Source organism: Alexandromys fortis, unplaced genomic scaffold, assembly GCF_014885135.2.
Source record: "Alexandromys fortis isolate MF-2015 unplaced genomic scaffold, M_Fortis_MF-2015_v1.1 scaffold_18, whole genome shotgun sequence".
Taxonomy (NCBI): domain Eukaryota; kingdom Metazoa; phylum Chordata; class Mammalia; order Rodentia; family Cricetidae; genus Alexandromys; species Alexandromys fortis.
This window is the reverse complement of record NW_026067897.1, coordinates 14,740,004-14,754,602: the sequence shown is the minus strand read 5'-3', so window position 1 is coordinate 14,754,602 and position 14,599 is coordinate 14,740,004. Positions and strand designations below refer to the sequence as shown.

The 14,599-nt window shown below is 47.3% G+C and overlaps 1 protein-coding gene across 4 annotated transcripts in view; it reads left to right on the top strand.

The window, feature by feature from the left end:
- The window catches only part of Palm2akap2 (PALM2 and AKAP2 fusion), a 301,240-nt gene that overhangs the window by 192,953 nt on the left and 93,688 nt on the right, over positions 1–14,599 (top strand). Inside the window, exon 1 of one of the 4 annotated variants that reach the window (XM_050119020.1) lies at positions 2,384–2,549. The exons of the other annotated variants lie outside the window; for them this stretch is intronic. The gene's annotated coding sequence lies outside the window, so the exon portion shown is untranslated. Of the gene's footprint in view, positions 1–2,383; positions 2,550–14,599 lie in introns of those variants that run through there. 4 annotated transcript variants of the gene reach the window in all.

Below are 14,599 nucleotides of genomic sequence, written 5' to 3'. Positions count from 1 at the left end.
CTAGTTAACTTTTTTTTTTTTTTTTTTTTTGGTTTATTTTTGAGCCAGGGTTTCTTTGTTGCTGCAGCTCTGGCTCCTAAGTGCTGGGATTAAAGGTGTCTGCCACCATGGCACAGATCAAGTTAACTTTAATAAAACATTGGCATTGCTTTGGAAAAGAAATAACTCAACATTCACTCATTCCGCAGATTACATTAGTAACTTTTATGCTCACTCTAATTCATGCACACATGAGAAGAGGGAAAAGAGACAGGTGCCACGGGAGGGTTTGCTGGGACTTCAGACGCCTTCCACACCAGTCTGTGGTCCACAAGACAAATACTTGTGATACCCAAGCGCATTCATTGCATGGGGCATTCTCCTACCGTAGGGATGTGTACAGAATAGCTCAAGATGTAAGGCACCTGAAAATTTTTCTTTCTTTTCTTTTTTTCATTTTGGTTTGTCTGTTTCTGTTTTTCAAGACAGGGTTTCTCTATTGTGTGTCCTACTCGGCTTTAGGCAATGTTCTCTGTCCTGGCTCTGGCTCTGGCTGTCCTGGAACTTGTTTGTAGACCAGGCTGGCCTCGAACTTACTGAAATATGCCTACCTCTGCCTCTGGACTGCTGGGATTAAAGGCATGCACCACCATTCCTGGCTTCTTTTCTTTATTTGACAAGATCTCACACTGTAGCTCAAGTTAGCTCAGAACTCACTAGATTGTAGCCCAGGCTCGCCCGGAATTTTAGTCTCTAAGTGCTGAGATTCCAGACCAAGGAGGAAGGAGGGAAGGGAAGAAAGAGGGAAAGAAGGCAGAAGGGAGGAAAGAAAATAAATTGATGCTAACCAATAAATACTACTGAAATCCAATCGTGTCTAAAAGCTATGGAAAACCAATGGTGAACGGCAGGTATGGAGGCCTCTTCAAACCAAGGAGGCCTACAGAGAGATAAGACAAAGGACGCCAAACAAACCAAAAGAAAACTAGGTATGCTGGGTGGTGGTGGTGCATGCCTTTAATCCTAGCACTTGGGAAGCAGAGGCAGGCGGATTTTTGTGAGTTCGAGACCAGCCTGGTCTACAAGAACGAGTTCCAGGACAGGAGGACAGGCTCCAAAGCTACAGAGAAAGAGGTACTAGACAATCTCTTAACTACTAAGGAAAAGAAGCCTGTTGACTGAGGACCAGGGAAGTTTCCTTTCAAGATTTACCGGGTTCTCTGTGTCGGTGTTGGGTAAGGTTCAGGCAAGAGAAAGCCCTTCCTGGAGAAGACCTGGTTCCCAGGTCCTTAAGTGAAGGTTTCAGGGAAATCCCCCACCCCCACCCCCAGCGCATCTTTGTATTGGAAATCTGGGACATCGGGAGTTTAGGGAAGTGAAATCAGGCCAGCTCTATTTGTCATTCAAACTGACTTTCAGAAGTTGAGCCTTGGGGGCCCGTGATTGTGAGTGGGGGTGGGGCGGCTGGGGAGAATTGGGAAAGCCCCGGGTCTGTTAGGGAATCAGACCTGGAAAGCTGAAAACGACTCCACTCTATGAGATTTTTTCTTTCTGCAGAGAACATTCCCTAAAGCCGAGTAAGACACACCATAGCTTGCTTTTTGAAAATGTTGTTTTCTGGGAGAAAGAAATATTGATGAGTATGTTGGTGTCCTCGCTAAGGACTTCTAGACAGGTCGGGTCTCAAAGGGTCATTAACATTATTTAAATATTCATGTAGGGGGAGGGGACGGTAGACTGAAATTTCAGACCTCTGAAATGAGGGGTGGCTGGCCACCTGCCTAAAGGAGCCCAACTCTACGTCTCAGCGGCTTCCTCCCCACCTCTGGCAATAACAGGCGCTCTTTGACACCACGAAGCTACGGACTGGTACGCGAGCACCGCAGCCTGAAGGATGGGTGAACCAGTGATTTTTCCAGAATCTCTGTCCGCTTCTCAGCCTCTGGACACCACATTGAATCCGTATTATAACCAAGATACAATTCCCAGCCAACCCCAGTGCGGTGGCTCTTACCCCAGGGCCATGGCTTTCTCCCCCTGAGGTAGGAGGTCCGCATCCAGGCTCTATGAGCGCCCAAAGGCATTCACACACTTCCACACACACTCATACACACATATACACACAGCAGCGCCCTCACAGGCACACCACCCTTGCACTAACACTCTCCAGACACACTGCGTCCTGTCCCGTCCCCCTCTCCCTGTTTAAGAAACAGGTTCTCTTTCCACTTCTTTCCATCCCTTCAGTTTCTCCTGTCTTCACGTAGGCATGGATGCATTCATTCACTCTCCGGACTTGGTTCTGTCTCCTCAACCAAGAAGAGGTGTGGGTGGATGGGGAGGAGTGGTGGAAAAGGAGGGGCGGACCACCGGCTTGGAATGGGGCGGACCCGGACGGGTGGGCGGGGCTCCTGGGTCCCAGGCCAACCCAGAAGCTGCTGCTCCTGGCAGATGCGCTCGCCCCTGCTTGGGGCTGTGGCGCGTCTTTCCCGGGACGCCCGGAGCAGCAGGCAGCGGCCGCGCCACGTTGGAGCAAAGCCGGAGGACTGCGCCCTAGGAGATACCCAGAGGTGGGTGCCCAAGTTGAGACGCGGCGGTTCGGAACTCTGGGGTTAGAGTGCCCTCCGGCATGGGGGAAGGGTGGCCAGTGAAGGATTCAGAGTCTGCAAGATTGTGCCTAGTGTCTCGTCAGGCTGGAAGAGCCCATGTGCTTTTGAATTGCTTAGGTTTGGGGCAGAGCCGGGCTTCGGACTGCTTTATTCAGTGTTTACAGATGCTTTAAAATTAAATAAAAAGCCCCGCCTTCCGCCAAAATATACAGGAAAAACGGTGAAATCAAATGTGACGGTGCACAAGAGCCGGGGAGGATGGAGCCACCAAAGTCAGCTAGCCAAAAGGGCGCAAGTCCTGCCTGCTCGGGTGGAGGCGCTGGCGGCATCTTTGGAAGTCCAGAGCTTTGCTGGGAAAACTGGGGCCTAGGGTAGTGTGGCCCCTGGTCAGCGGGAGCGATTTTGGTTTGGAGTTCAGTGTACTGAGGAAGCAACGGTTCTGGGCCACAGGACAGTTGGGGTTCGAGCTGAGCAGGTTCGTCTGTTCTGAGGCTCCGCCTTCAGGAGTCCAGATCTGGGGTTTCACCCGGAGTGAAGCCCAAGTGCGAGTCTCTGAGAACACTTTGAGGGAAATGCCAAGAACAGATCGCAGAGGAAAGCGCCGAGGGTAAAGTCTGTGGAGGCGGCACACCGGCAAGGATAAGAGCCCGCGAAATTCTAGAGAAAGCCAGTGGATTAGAAGGGACTGAAAGGAAGCCCTTGAGAACGGCAGTGGCGCAGGTGGCCGGATGAGAGCCGGTGGCAGGGGCCCGAGCAGCCAGTGCTGAGCCAAAGGGGCTGGACCGGCAGCCGGCTTGCTGAGCTCCGCAGCACAGATGCAAGACACTCACTCACCAACCCTAGGGACCCATCATTTCAAGCCATATAAAAGGGGTGTTTGTGAAAGAGATGACAGTGGGTCAGACCCGGTAGTGATTTGTCCCCAAAGACTGCACACTGAGGACTTTGACAAATTAGCATCTTTCTCTGCGGAGGTTCCAAGCCCAGTGGCAATAGCCCCGCAAATTGACTACTGGTATTTGTCTTTGAAAGAGAATCTTATCTGCCTACACGTCCACACAGCTGGCATATTATATCTTTGGATCTATGAACAAGTTTTCCTTTTCCCTGGGAGCTCTTTTTGTCCCAGCACATGTTCGCAGGCGCCCGGAGGGTGAGGAGGGACACGCGCACCTGCCACCCACATCTCTGGGGACTGGTTTGTCTTTGTTCTGATGGTTCACTTAAGCATCGCCTTCGCCTCTCTGGCAGCACTTCCGTGTTAACCAATCAAATCCTCTCTTCCAGTCTGGCACCATTTCCAATTCTGACCGGCTAGATTTTATAGTATTGTAGAAAGGAATCTATTTTATCGTTTTATAACGCAGATGTGGATGTTCTGATCAACCATCTACTCTTGCTCCCTCCTCTCTGTTTTTGATCCTTGTCTTTTCCTTTTTTCCTTCCTTCCTTCCTTCCTTCCTTCCTTCCTTCCTCCCTCCCTCCCTCCCTCCCTCCCTCCCTCCCTCCCTCTTTCTTTCTTTCTTTCTTTCTTTCTTTCTTTCTTTCTTTCTTTCTTTCTTTCTTTCTTTCTAAAAGAGAATCCTTTCTCTTGAATAGGGGAACCTCAAGAGCCATGTGGGCGCCCTCTCTTTCCCAGATAGCTTTACTGAGACAACAAAATTAGCTCCGAGCCTTGAGCATCAAAAGTAACCCTGCCTAGGTCTCTACCTTTGCCCTGTCAGAGTGCATTGTGGAGTTCTGCTTGTTTTTTTTCCTGGGATGCTGGGGTGCAATTGTGAATGACTTGGCCGTACTTTGAGTTAGGACAAACATTTTGAAATCCCCATTATCTCATAACTCTGGCATGATAGTTAGCGTTGCTTGCTGCCTGCCCAGTGCGGCGTAGTGTTGTTAGAATTCATCTAACTTTCATAAGTGGTTTGTTCTGACCCGGTAGCCAGAGGAGCTCCAGCCAGTAAGTTGAAGCAGGTTGTCTTAACTTACTGATCAAATGAGGGGAACATGACCCTGCTGGTTACTCTATTTCTCAAACAGTCAATATTTTATTATAGGGCTAACACACTAGCACCGTAACCAGTCTAGTTACTGTTGATGCTGTGTAGATGTTGTCCTCATAGATTCAGGGGGCTCCTGTAGGACACATAGCTCAGGCCTATAATCTCAGTTTAGCAGAGACAGGAGGATTGCCAAAGAACTTTGAGTTCCAGGTCAACCTGACCTTCAGAATGGGCCCTGTCTTAAAGGAAGGAGGACATGCCTTTAATGCCAGCACTCAGATGTTGGTCGCTCTCTGAGTCTGAGGCCAGCCTGACCACTAGGTTATTCAGGGTGACATAGTGAGATCCTGTCTTAAAAAGAAAAGAAAAGAAAAAGAAAAAAGAAAAAAGTACAACCACATATTTTTAAATGAAAATTAGTGGGCTCCTAAAATACCCATGTCCCAGATTTCTATCGCAGTTGTTATTAGTGACCTGTGCTTACTAGGGTAATGAGAAGTTTAGATAAAGATGAAATTGAATTTGGATGGAGGTGGGGTTAAGAGATTTTTCATAGTTGAAACAGGAGCATTGCTGGAAATTAACTCCTCAAGACCAAAGGTTTGATGTCTAGTTCCAGGCTTTAATTTACACCTGTTCCGGGGCTGGTGGACCTGATGCTGCAGCCCTAGTTAGCTCCTAGGATGGCGGAAAAACATGGGAGTCACCAGTGTGCTTAGGTGATTGGATAGATAATCTGTGCCAGCCACTGCTGGCTTCAAATATAATATAATTGCTTAATATAAGTATGAAGTTCAACGATTTTAGTGAGTTTTGATAGGAAATGATATGTTTTGCTTATACTTACAAACTCAACACCCAGAGGCAGATTTCCTATGAAACTAAGGAGAGGGAGGAGAGAGCCCCACCCCTGTCTCAGATCTATTGAGTCACATTCTGCATTTTGACAAAATTTCCAAGGATTTATATGCAGGGAAGTTCTGCTCCTTCTGATCTGGAAGTAGGCTGGGCATGAAAACTGTCCAAACTTTAGGACTGGAGTTAGGAGACTGGAACTGAAAGATGAGCCTATCTTAGTGAGGATGGGAGAGTGGATACAGACCAAGATACAGCTAAGCATCCTGCAGGGCACCAGACAGACAGCCTCCTCACCCAATCACAGACAGACAGACAGCCTCTCCACCCAATCACCAGATGGACGGCCTCACCCAGTCACCGACAGAGAGCCTCCTCACCCAATCACCATTCAGACAACCTCCTCACCCTAACAGAGAATTACCCTGTTCCACCTGTCAATAATGACTCTGTTAAGAAACTTTGACCTTGGGATTGGTTGAGAGCTCGTTGCTCTTGCAGAAGACCCAAATTTGATTCTTAGCATGCATGGTGGGCAGCTCACAACTGCCTGGAACTCCAGCTCCAGAGGCTTCAAGGTCCTCTTCTGATCTCTGAGGTGCCTTCACTAGACGTACATACCCACACCCAGGCTCACAAACTTATACATAATTAAAATAAAGGTAATATTTAAAACAGAGACAGGTGGATCTCTGTGAGTTCAAAGCCAGCCTGGTCTACATAGCAAGTTTCAGGTCACCTAGAGCTATAACTGTGACCCTATCTCAAAAACTGAAAGGAACAAAAAAACACAGAAAGGGTCTTAAGAGCTGAGATGTTGCTCCGTCAGTAGAGGCTTGCTTAGCATTCATGAAATCTTGAGTTTGATTCCTTACAGAATTTGGTTGTATTGCCCATTCAGTAGAGTCTTGCCTAGCATTCATAAAACCTTGGGTTTGATTCCTTAAAAGTTAGGTTGTATGGGTCTGTAATCCCAGAACTCTGGAATTGGAGGCAGGAGGATCAGCTGTTTAAGGTCATCTTTGATTACATACTATGAGCCAACTTGAGCTACCCAAGACTATTTAACAATTAAATAACCTGTATACAGAAGACAGAGGCAGGTGGATCTCTGTAGTTCCGTGTCAGCTGGGACTATAGAGAGAGAGCCTGCTTCAAAACAAGTACCGGACTAAATAAAGTGTTTAAGAAAGCAAATTTGTCACTCCCTTTAAGAAATAAGAAAAGGGGGCTGGAGAGATGGCTCAGTGGTTAAGAGCATTGCCTGCTCTTCCAAGGGTCCTGAGTTCAATTCCCGGCAACCACATGGTGGCTCACAACCATCTGGAATGAGGTCTGGTGCCCTCTTCTGGCCTGCAGACATACAGACAGACAAAATATTGTATACATAATAAATAAAAATCTGTTTATTTAAAAAAAAAAAAAAAAGGAGGCTAGAGAACTGGCTCCAGCAGTCAAGAGCATTGGCTGCTCTTCCAGAGGACCCAGGTTCAATTCCCAGCACCCACACGGCAACTCACAACTGTTACTTCAGTTCCAGGGAATCTGACACCCTCACACAGACAGACATGCAGGCAAAACACGAATGCACATAAAATATAAATAAGTAAATCATTAAGAGAAAAAAAAAAAACAAAAACAAGAAAGGAACCTTAGTCTGATTGCTGATCGCCTTATGCCTGGCCAATGCATCCTAGATGTTGTAGTTTGCTCTGCCATATGCAGCTGTGATCATATTCCTGGGCCTTGAGCAAGAAAGCCACGGATCAGAAACACCTGTGATGCTGATAGCACTCCTGGAGTCACAAGCTTTAGTGCACAGGAGATACTGAGTGGACTTCTAAACAAGGGACCGCGATGAGGCTACCGCTGGATGACAGCCGACCCTGGCCAGTTTGCCACCAGTCAGTACCTGCTCTGTTTCCTTATCTTACTCCTGAGACTTGCCCAGGAGTGAATCCTCGCTTTCAGTACCCAAGCCGGTTGTGCTAGGCCAGCTGTGCCACCTGGAGGCTGGGGACAAAATGCTAGGCTGGAGAGTGGGGGCAGAAGTGGACTTGCAGCCCCAGGATCCTGGCCGCTGCTTTTCTACTTTGGAGCATTTTGATCTCATGGGTATCACTGCCGGTACTCTCCTCCTTCCCTCCCTCTCCTTAGATGCTGTGCACCCTTTCGTCTGTCCCCTTTGCTTCCTTCTTTCCTTCTTTTGAACCCGAATCGAGACCTGGATTGAGCCAACACACTGCATGTTGGGGCCTTCCCTCCAGTGTTTTGTAGTATTATATTCATTAAAGGGCCTCTAGCGTGCTAGGCAAATGTTCTCTGCCTCTGCTTCACATCCGTAGTTGGTAATCCCCAGCTGTTAGTTTTCTAGCCGCAGCTACCTTCACCTACTTTCTTGTTTTACTCCATTTTTCCCCTCTGTCTCGTGTCCTTCTGCCTTCAATGGTAGAGGAATCCCATCCTGCTACTTTTCAATCGGGCTTTGCAAGCAAACCGAATTTATCATGGGGTCATCCCAAGGAAAAGAAAGCCCTTGGAGAATTCTGTGCTGTTTCTTTTCCTCGCCGTTCATCTCCCTTGCAAATGAGAGGTGGGGCCTTCAGCTGGAGAAGAGATCATGGGCAGCACTCAGCTGGCTGCAGAACAGTCAGCTCCAGAGTTTGGACTCAGGAGCCAGAACTCTGAGCCTCAGATCAGAGTGGAATGTGGCTTCTTAAGTCAGGAAAGCCTGTGGTTTTCCAGCTGATCTGCTCCAAAGGGCCCTAAGTGAAGAAAGCCAGGAGTTATTCCGGTAGACCATGGACCATGAGAGGATGCTGTGCAGGACCATCTGCTAGATCATCAAAGGAAAGGCTTGCCTCCTCCAACTGAGTCTTAGCAATTGTCTTAAGAAAATAATTTGGAGCTTAATTTTCTTCTTGTTTTCTGGAACAAGATCTCATATAGCATAGGCTGGCCTTGAACTCACTGTGAAACCAAGGATAGTCTTGAATTTCTGAGTCTCCTATCTATATCGCATATGCTTAAACTATAGGTACCCACGTCCCTGATTTATGTAATGTTGGAGACTGAACCCAGGGCTTCGTGGATGTTAGTTACACACTGTTAGTGAACTAATCTACATTCTCAGCCCCCAGTGCTCAATAAAGTCATTCTTGGGGTGCTGGATGCCTTGCCTATCCTGCGTGTACTCAACCATAGACCTATGCCCTAGCCTCCAATTTAAACATTTCCCAGTCTAAAAGGTATGTGAACAAGAGGAAGAAAACCAAGATCAGAGTACCCAAGAGATGGCCTTTGTGTGCACGTCTGTTTTTCCTGAGATGCTGTCCCCGTGTTGCCCTGGATGGCCCAGAGCTTCTGGGCTCAAGTGATCATCCTACCTCAGCCTTTCAAGTAGCTGGGACTATTGGTGTCTTGATCATGCACAGCCTGTGAGTTTTGCTATGGTAACCAATAACTTAATGGTTGCTATAGATTTTGTACATTTTTTTTTTCCTTTAAGACAGGGTCTCATGTAGTCCTGGCTGTTCTGGAATTCACTCTGTAGACTAAGATGGCCTGGACCTCACAGAAATCCTTTTAACTCCGCCTCCTGAGTGCTAAGATTAAAGACACATGCCACCATTCCTTATCCAACATTTTTTCTTACCTTTATTTTTAATGTTAAGACTGTGTCTCACTAGGAAGCCTTGGCTGGCCTGGAACTCTGCGCTGTAGACCAGGCTGGCCTTGAACCCACAGAGATCTGCCTGCCTCTGCCTCCTGAGTGCTGGGATTAAAGGCGTGTGCCACCACGCCTGGCACCCTTCCTGGATTTGCCTGTGGTTTCCAGTGCCTATTAGTTTACTATGGTTACCTATACCCAGTCTCTGTGTTGGGAGTGTCTCTTCATAAGAAAAGCAGTCATAGTGAACAAGGGTGCATCCTGAAGACCTCATCACCTCAAAGTGTGAACTCCTCACATTTGGATTTCAACAGCAGATTTGGAGGTGAGAGAAGATGTATAATCCAGCCCATAATAGCTGTGTGCATTGCTCTGTGTCCTGTGTGGTCAGATTTGAGGCCCTGGGAACCCTGGGTAAGTGTGGGAACCTAAAGCAGAGAGAGTCCCTGAAGTCTGTTCACTTTCCTAGGAGTTTCTAAAGAACTGTTCAAAATACCCATGGATGAAGGCAGCCAGGGCTCTTTCTAGAACACCTGGTTTCGTCATGTTAATTGATGGCTTTACTCTTTAGTTTAACAAAAGCCAGGAAGGGCTTTAGTTACTCAGTGCCCCATCCAGAAGCAAGCCGTGAGTACCACAGCTGCCCACCAAAGGAGTGAGGATGAGATGAGAAAATCAAAGAAGATGAGAAAGTGTTGGTTGTGGTTTGAACAAGGGCTCATGAAAAAGTGATGTGTGAAACCTAGAGAAGAAAAGCCAGCTGGACTCCCTGGGATGGTGACACGCCTGTCCTCCCTGGAGGTGGTACAGCACAGTGAGCCAGACATACTCAAGAGTGGGGACGCTCAGAGTGTTTGCGGGTCCAGATGCTCCATTCAGTTAGCGAATACCCAGTGGGGCTGGAGACTTGGTGGCTAAGAGGACTGAGTTCCGTTCCTAGTGTGCGTCTTGGGCAGCTCACCATTGCCTGAAATTCCAGCTCCAGGGGGATCCAGTCTCCGGCCTCCACAGGCTGGGCCATCAGAGCTGTGTGTCCGGCTGTTGGATGGGTAGGAGGATATGAGTTGAATTCTGTGTGGGGACTGGGGCAGCACCCCCATTCCACACTTCTGGGGAGCCCACCACAGTCTGGAAGATACTTTCTTGGACTTTGATGTTTCCTGAGCTGGAAAGGGGGTGTCCTGAGACACAGCACTAGCAGCCTTGCATGGCTTGTCCCTATTAGAAAGCTTTTGCTGTCACGTCAGCAGAATGACTTTTTGTTAGAGAGCCAGTTTTCTGGTATCCACGACAGCAGTGCGGCTTTTGCCTGAAAGCCTATGAATGCATGGTTCAGAAAAGCACCCCCTCTTTGTCCCTCGTCTCCCCCCCCCCCCTCTCTCTCTCTCTCTCTCTCTCTCTCTCTCTCTCTCTCAGTATTTTGAGATACCTGCTCACTCAGTCCAGGCTGGTCTTGGGTTGATCCTCCTGCTTCCACCTCCCAAGTGCTGGGGTTGCAGGTGTGTGCCACCACATTCAAGCTCTTTTACTCCTTTCAAAACTGAATAAATGTGCGTTGTAATCCCAAGACTCGAAAAATAATGAAGTAATATAATAGTTCACAATAACATACTAGCCAGCTTTTAAAATCCACTCATCCTTCCATGACCACGTGGGTTTATCTTGTTGCTCTTGCTTTGGAGAAGTGTGTTCCATTCCTAAGGTCCCCAGGAGATCGGAAGAATTCTCCTTCCCCATCCCCACCCTGAAGGGGTTTAACCTTCAGGAAAGATGCAAATTGAAAGGTGTGTGAAGCTAGCCGCCTACTCAAGGGCTCACAGAAGGAAGAGAAGTGCAGGATGACGGGGTGGCAGCCTTGTGGACCTCTGTGGCAGGTGAAGGGCTGTTCCTGAGAGTAGAGTTCAATAGATTCAAGAGCCGACTTCACATCCTGGCTTTGTCATTCTCTTTGCCAGCTCAAGCACACTGAGCCTTGGTGAGTAAGCTCAGTGTCCTCACCAGCCTGGAGAATGGTACTTAGCTCACAGCTAGGAGTAAACGGGCACAGAGTTTAATAGACGACCTGATGTGCAGTAAGGCGGTAAGTCCTGAGAATCCGGAGGAAGAGAACGGAATACTGTCTACAGAACATCAGTCTGGCTGTCTTTTTGTGAGCATCTCTATTCTCTGCCATCTTTCTTCATTCCTTTTTTTCTTTTTTCTTTTCTTCTTTCCCTCTCTCTCTCTCTCTCTTTTTTTTTTTTTTTTTTTTTTTTTGAGGCTGGGTCTCTCTACATAGTCTTCTACATAGTCTTCGCTGTCCTGGAATTTACACTGCAGACCAGGCTGACCTCAGACTCATAGAGATCCATCTGCCTCTGCCTCCTTAGTGCTGGCATTAAAAGTGTGTGCCGCCACACCCGGTTTTTGCTGCCAGTTTTCAAGTGTTCTTGGTCTCTATCCCTCCGTGTCAGTGGTTTCAGTTCAGCATCCTGTTTGTGAGCCTTGTACAGAGACAAGATAATAACTGGTTTACCAGATAGCGATAATGAAAGCACGCAGAGCCGGACTTTCTTATCATTGGGAAGGTAGAGGAGGAGGAAGGAAAACGGCCATTTCTCAGTGTGTTAGCCTCAGTGCTTCTAACTGAAGAGTTAGCTCCAGGCAGAGCGGGGAGAGCGGATGCCAGGGCCCAGTCTCTTTGGAGTGACGGTTCAGGGCGCAAGTGGATTATTTTAATCCCAGATAACAAGATAGTCTCATTGTTTTAGTAATAATAACACTGATAGTCATTTTAGTATGGGATTAAAATTGGCAACACACATGCTCCACCCCTAAACTAAACATCCTTAACAGCTACACCCTCCGTCACAAGAAAGGCTTTAAAAACTACAGATAAAGGAAAATGAGTAGAATTGATGAATGAAATATTTTTCTATTGAAGAGCTCCCCAGGGTGTTCTAGACTGTGTATTTGGGGTACAGCATCCTCTAGAGCAGTGGTTCTCAGCCTTCCTGATGCTGTGACCCTGAATACGGTTCTTCACATTGCAGGGATCCCAATCATAAAGTTACTTCCATTGTCACTTTATAACTGTAATTTTGTTACTGTTACAAATTGTAATGTAAATATTTTTTTGGAGATTAGAGGTTTTGCAAAAGGGTCACGACCCACTGGTTGAGAACTGCTGCTCTAGAACATTCCTTACTCTATTCCTGTTTGTCTGTTGGATGGGTGTTTCCTATTTCAAGGCAATGGAGTCCCTTATCAGTCCAGAGGATAAACAGCCCAATGGTAGACTTTAAAAGGCTTCTAAAAAGCTTCATACACAATCCTCTTTAAGAAGGCACCTGAGAGCGGAGGGTGTGAACCAGGAATTCCTCCTCCACCCTGACCGAGGTCAAGCTGAAAGCTGCTCTCGTGAGAGGGAGAAATACGCTAGTCTCAGCTTCACCCAGGGGTGTCACTTCGTGGGTTCCAGGGGTCATACTTGGTTCATCAGCCTTGGTGACAAGTGCCATTACTAACAGAGCCATCTTGTCAACGTCTTCGTCCACATTTTTGATGGAGCAGAACCTTTTCTTGTTTTTGTTTTTTTTTGTTGTTGTTGTTGTTGTTTTTGTTTTTCTTTTTTTGTTATTTTTTTCAAGACAGGGTTTTCTCTGTAGCTTTAGAGCCTGTCCTGGAACTAGCTCTGGTAGACCAGGCTGGCCTCGAACTCACAGAGATCCGCCTGTCTTTGCCTCCCAAGTGCTGGGATTGGGATTAATGGCATGCTCCACCACTGCCCGGTGGAGCAGAGCCTTTCTTTAGCTGTCTTCCTGTTCACTCCATGATTAGATGGTGACACAAGCCTTTTCACTGACTGTTTCACTCTATTGCTGATATATGGATGAGCTGTGGAGGAAAAGATGGTCTCCTAGGGGCCACCTGATTGCAGAACCTTGCAGACAAAAATAATATGCTAGAGATAAGGCTGCCACCGATTGAGTCCTGATAGTGGCTCACACGCTTCAGTTTCCATGTGGTCTGATTTATCAGGAGGGAGGCAAGCATGACTTAGAGGGCTTATGACCATTTTCCTTTGGATAAGTCATAATCAAGTGATTATTTATAGTTTCTTATTGTCATTTGAGTAGATCAAGGATTTATTGCCCTGAGTCATTGTGTGTGCATGGCTGCTTGCTAAATAACCCTGCACCTCGAGAGGAAGGGGTTGGCAGCATCCCTGCCCAGTGGGGATCCTGGCACACTGCGTGGAGGGAAGCATGTGCTGGCGGCTCAGAGCAGAGTGTTGGACGGCTCAGCATGGAGCCAATTGTGGGAACCCTGTCATTCACCTCTGAAAGGGTAATGATGGTGACCTTGGCCAGCTCCTTGCAGCACAGCGACTCACACCTGTGGTCCCAGCTCTTGAGGTGTAGACACAGGAGGCTAAGGAGTTTAAGGCTAATGTTGCTACATAGGGAGTTCAAGACCAGCCTGAGGGGTGAGCTATCCTGTCTCAAAAAAGCAAAAAAGAAAAGAAAAGAAAAGAAAAGAAAGAAAGAAAGAAAGGAAGAAAGGAAGAAAGAGTAAACGAGAAAGATGTAAGTGGTTCAAGGTCACATACGCTCCATGAAAATTCCAGAAGGATCCAGACCACCAAAATCAGGAAAGTCTTCCCATCCTAGACTTCACTACCCAGCAGGCAGCAGCCATTTGGACAGTCCCTAAGGAACAAGGACAAATTTTTGAATTTTGTTATTAAAATTTTAGAAAATGGAAAGAAAGTTCTTATCAATTTTTTTGGTTGAATCCGTTTATTTTTTGCAGATGAGAAGACTAAGACACACAACTGGGTCACTGTGATGAGCTGGGAGGGGATGGCAAACAGGACTCTCTCTCTCTCTCTCCCTCTCTCTCAGAGTCAGGGGACAATTTACAAGAGTCAGTTCTTTCCTCCATGTGGGTCTCAGGGGTTGAACTTAGGTCATCAGGCTTAGCAGTACGTGGAAGTACCTTTACCTAAGAACCATCTCATCTCCCTTCCTTATTATTATTATTATTTTAAATAAGGTCTCTTTGAGTCCTAGACTGGCCTTGAACCCGTTGTGACCTTGAATTTCTGGTCCTTCTGGTTCCACCCTCCCAGGGCCGGGACTTCAGCTCTGTGCCACCTGCCTGACTCTGGCTCAGCCTTTTGTTGTATTTTGAAAGGAGAAGAGGGAAGCAAACCTTAGGTAAAACCTCACCCACTCGTCATGTAGCAAGTGATGACACCCACCTCGTCATGTACATTTTCGAGGTCTTTCTTGTTTCAGGAGAACCAAAGGTGTGTGCCGTCTGTTTTACTTGCCTGCATAATTTTAGCACTAGGCATCTTATTGGTATTGAAATCTAGACAAAGGCAGGAAATTGAAGAAATGGAAAAATTGAGAGAACAGATTCCTCTGCCTCTGTGCGGTAGGGCTGGGGTGACTCTCAGCAATGTTATAACCTGGACAGGGCGGGGCATGGCATTCAGA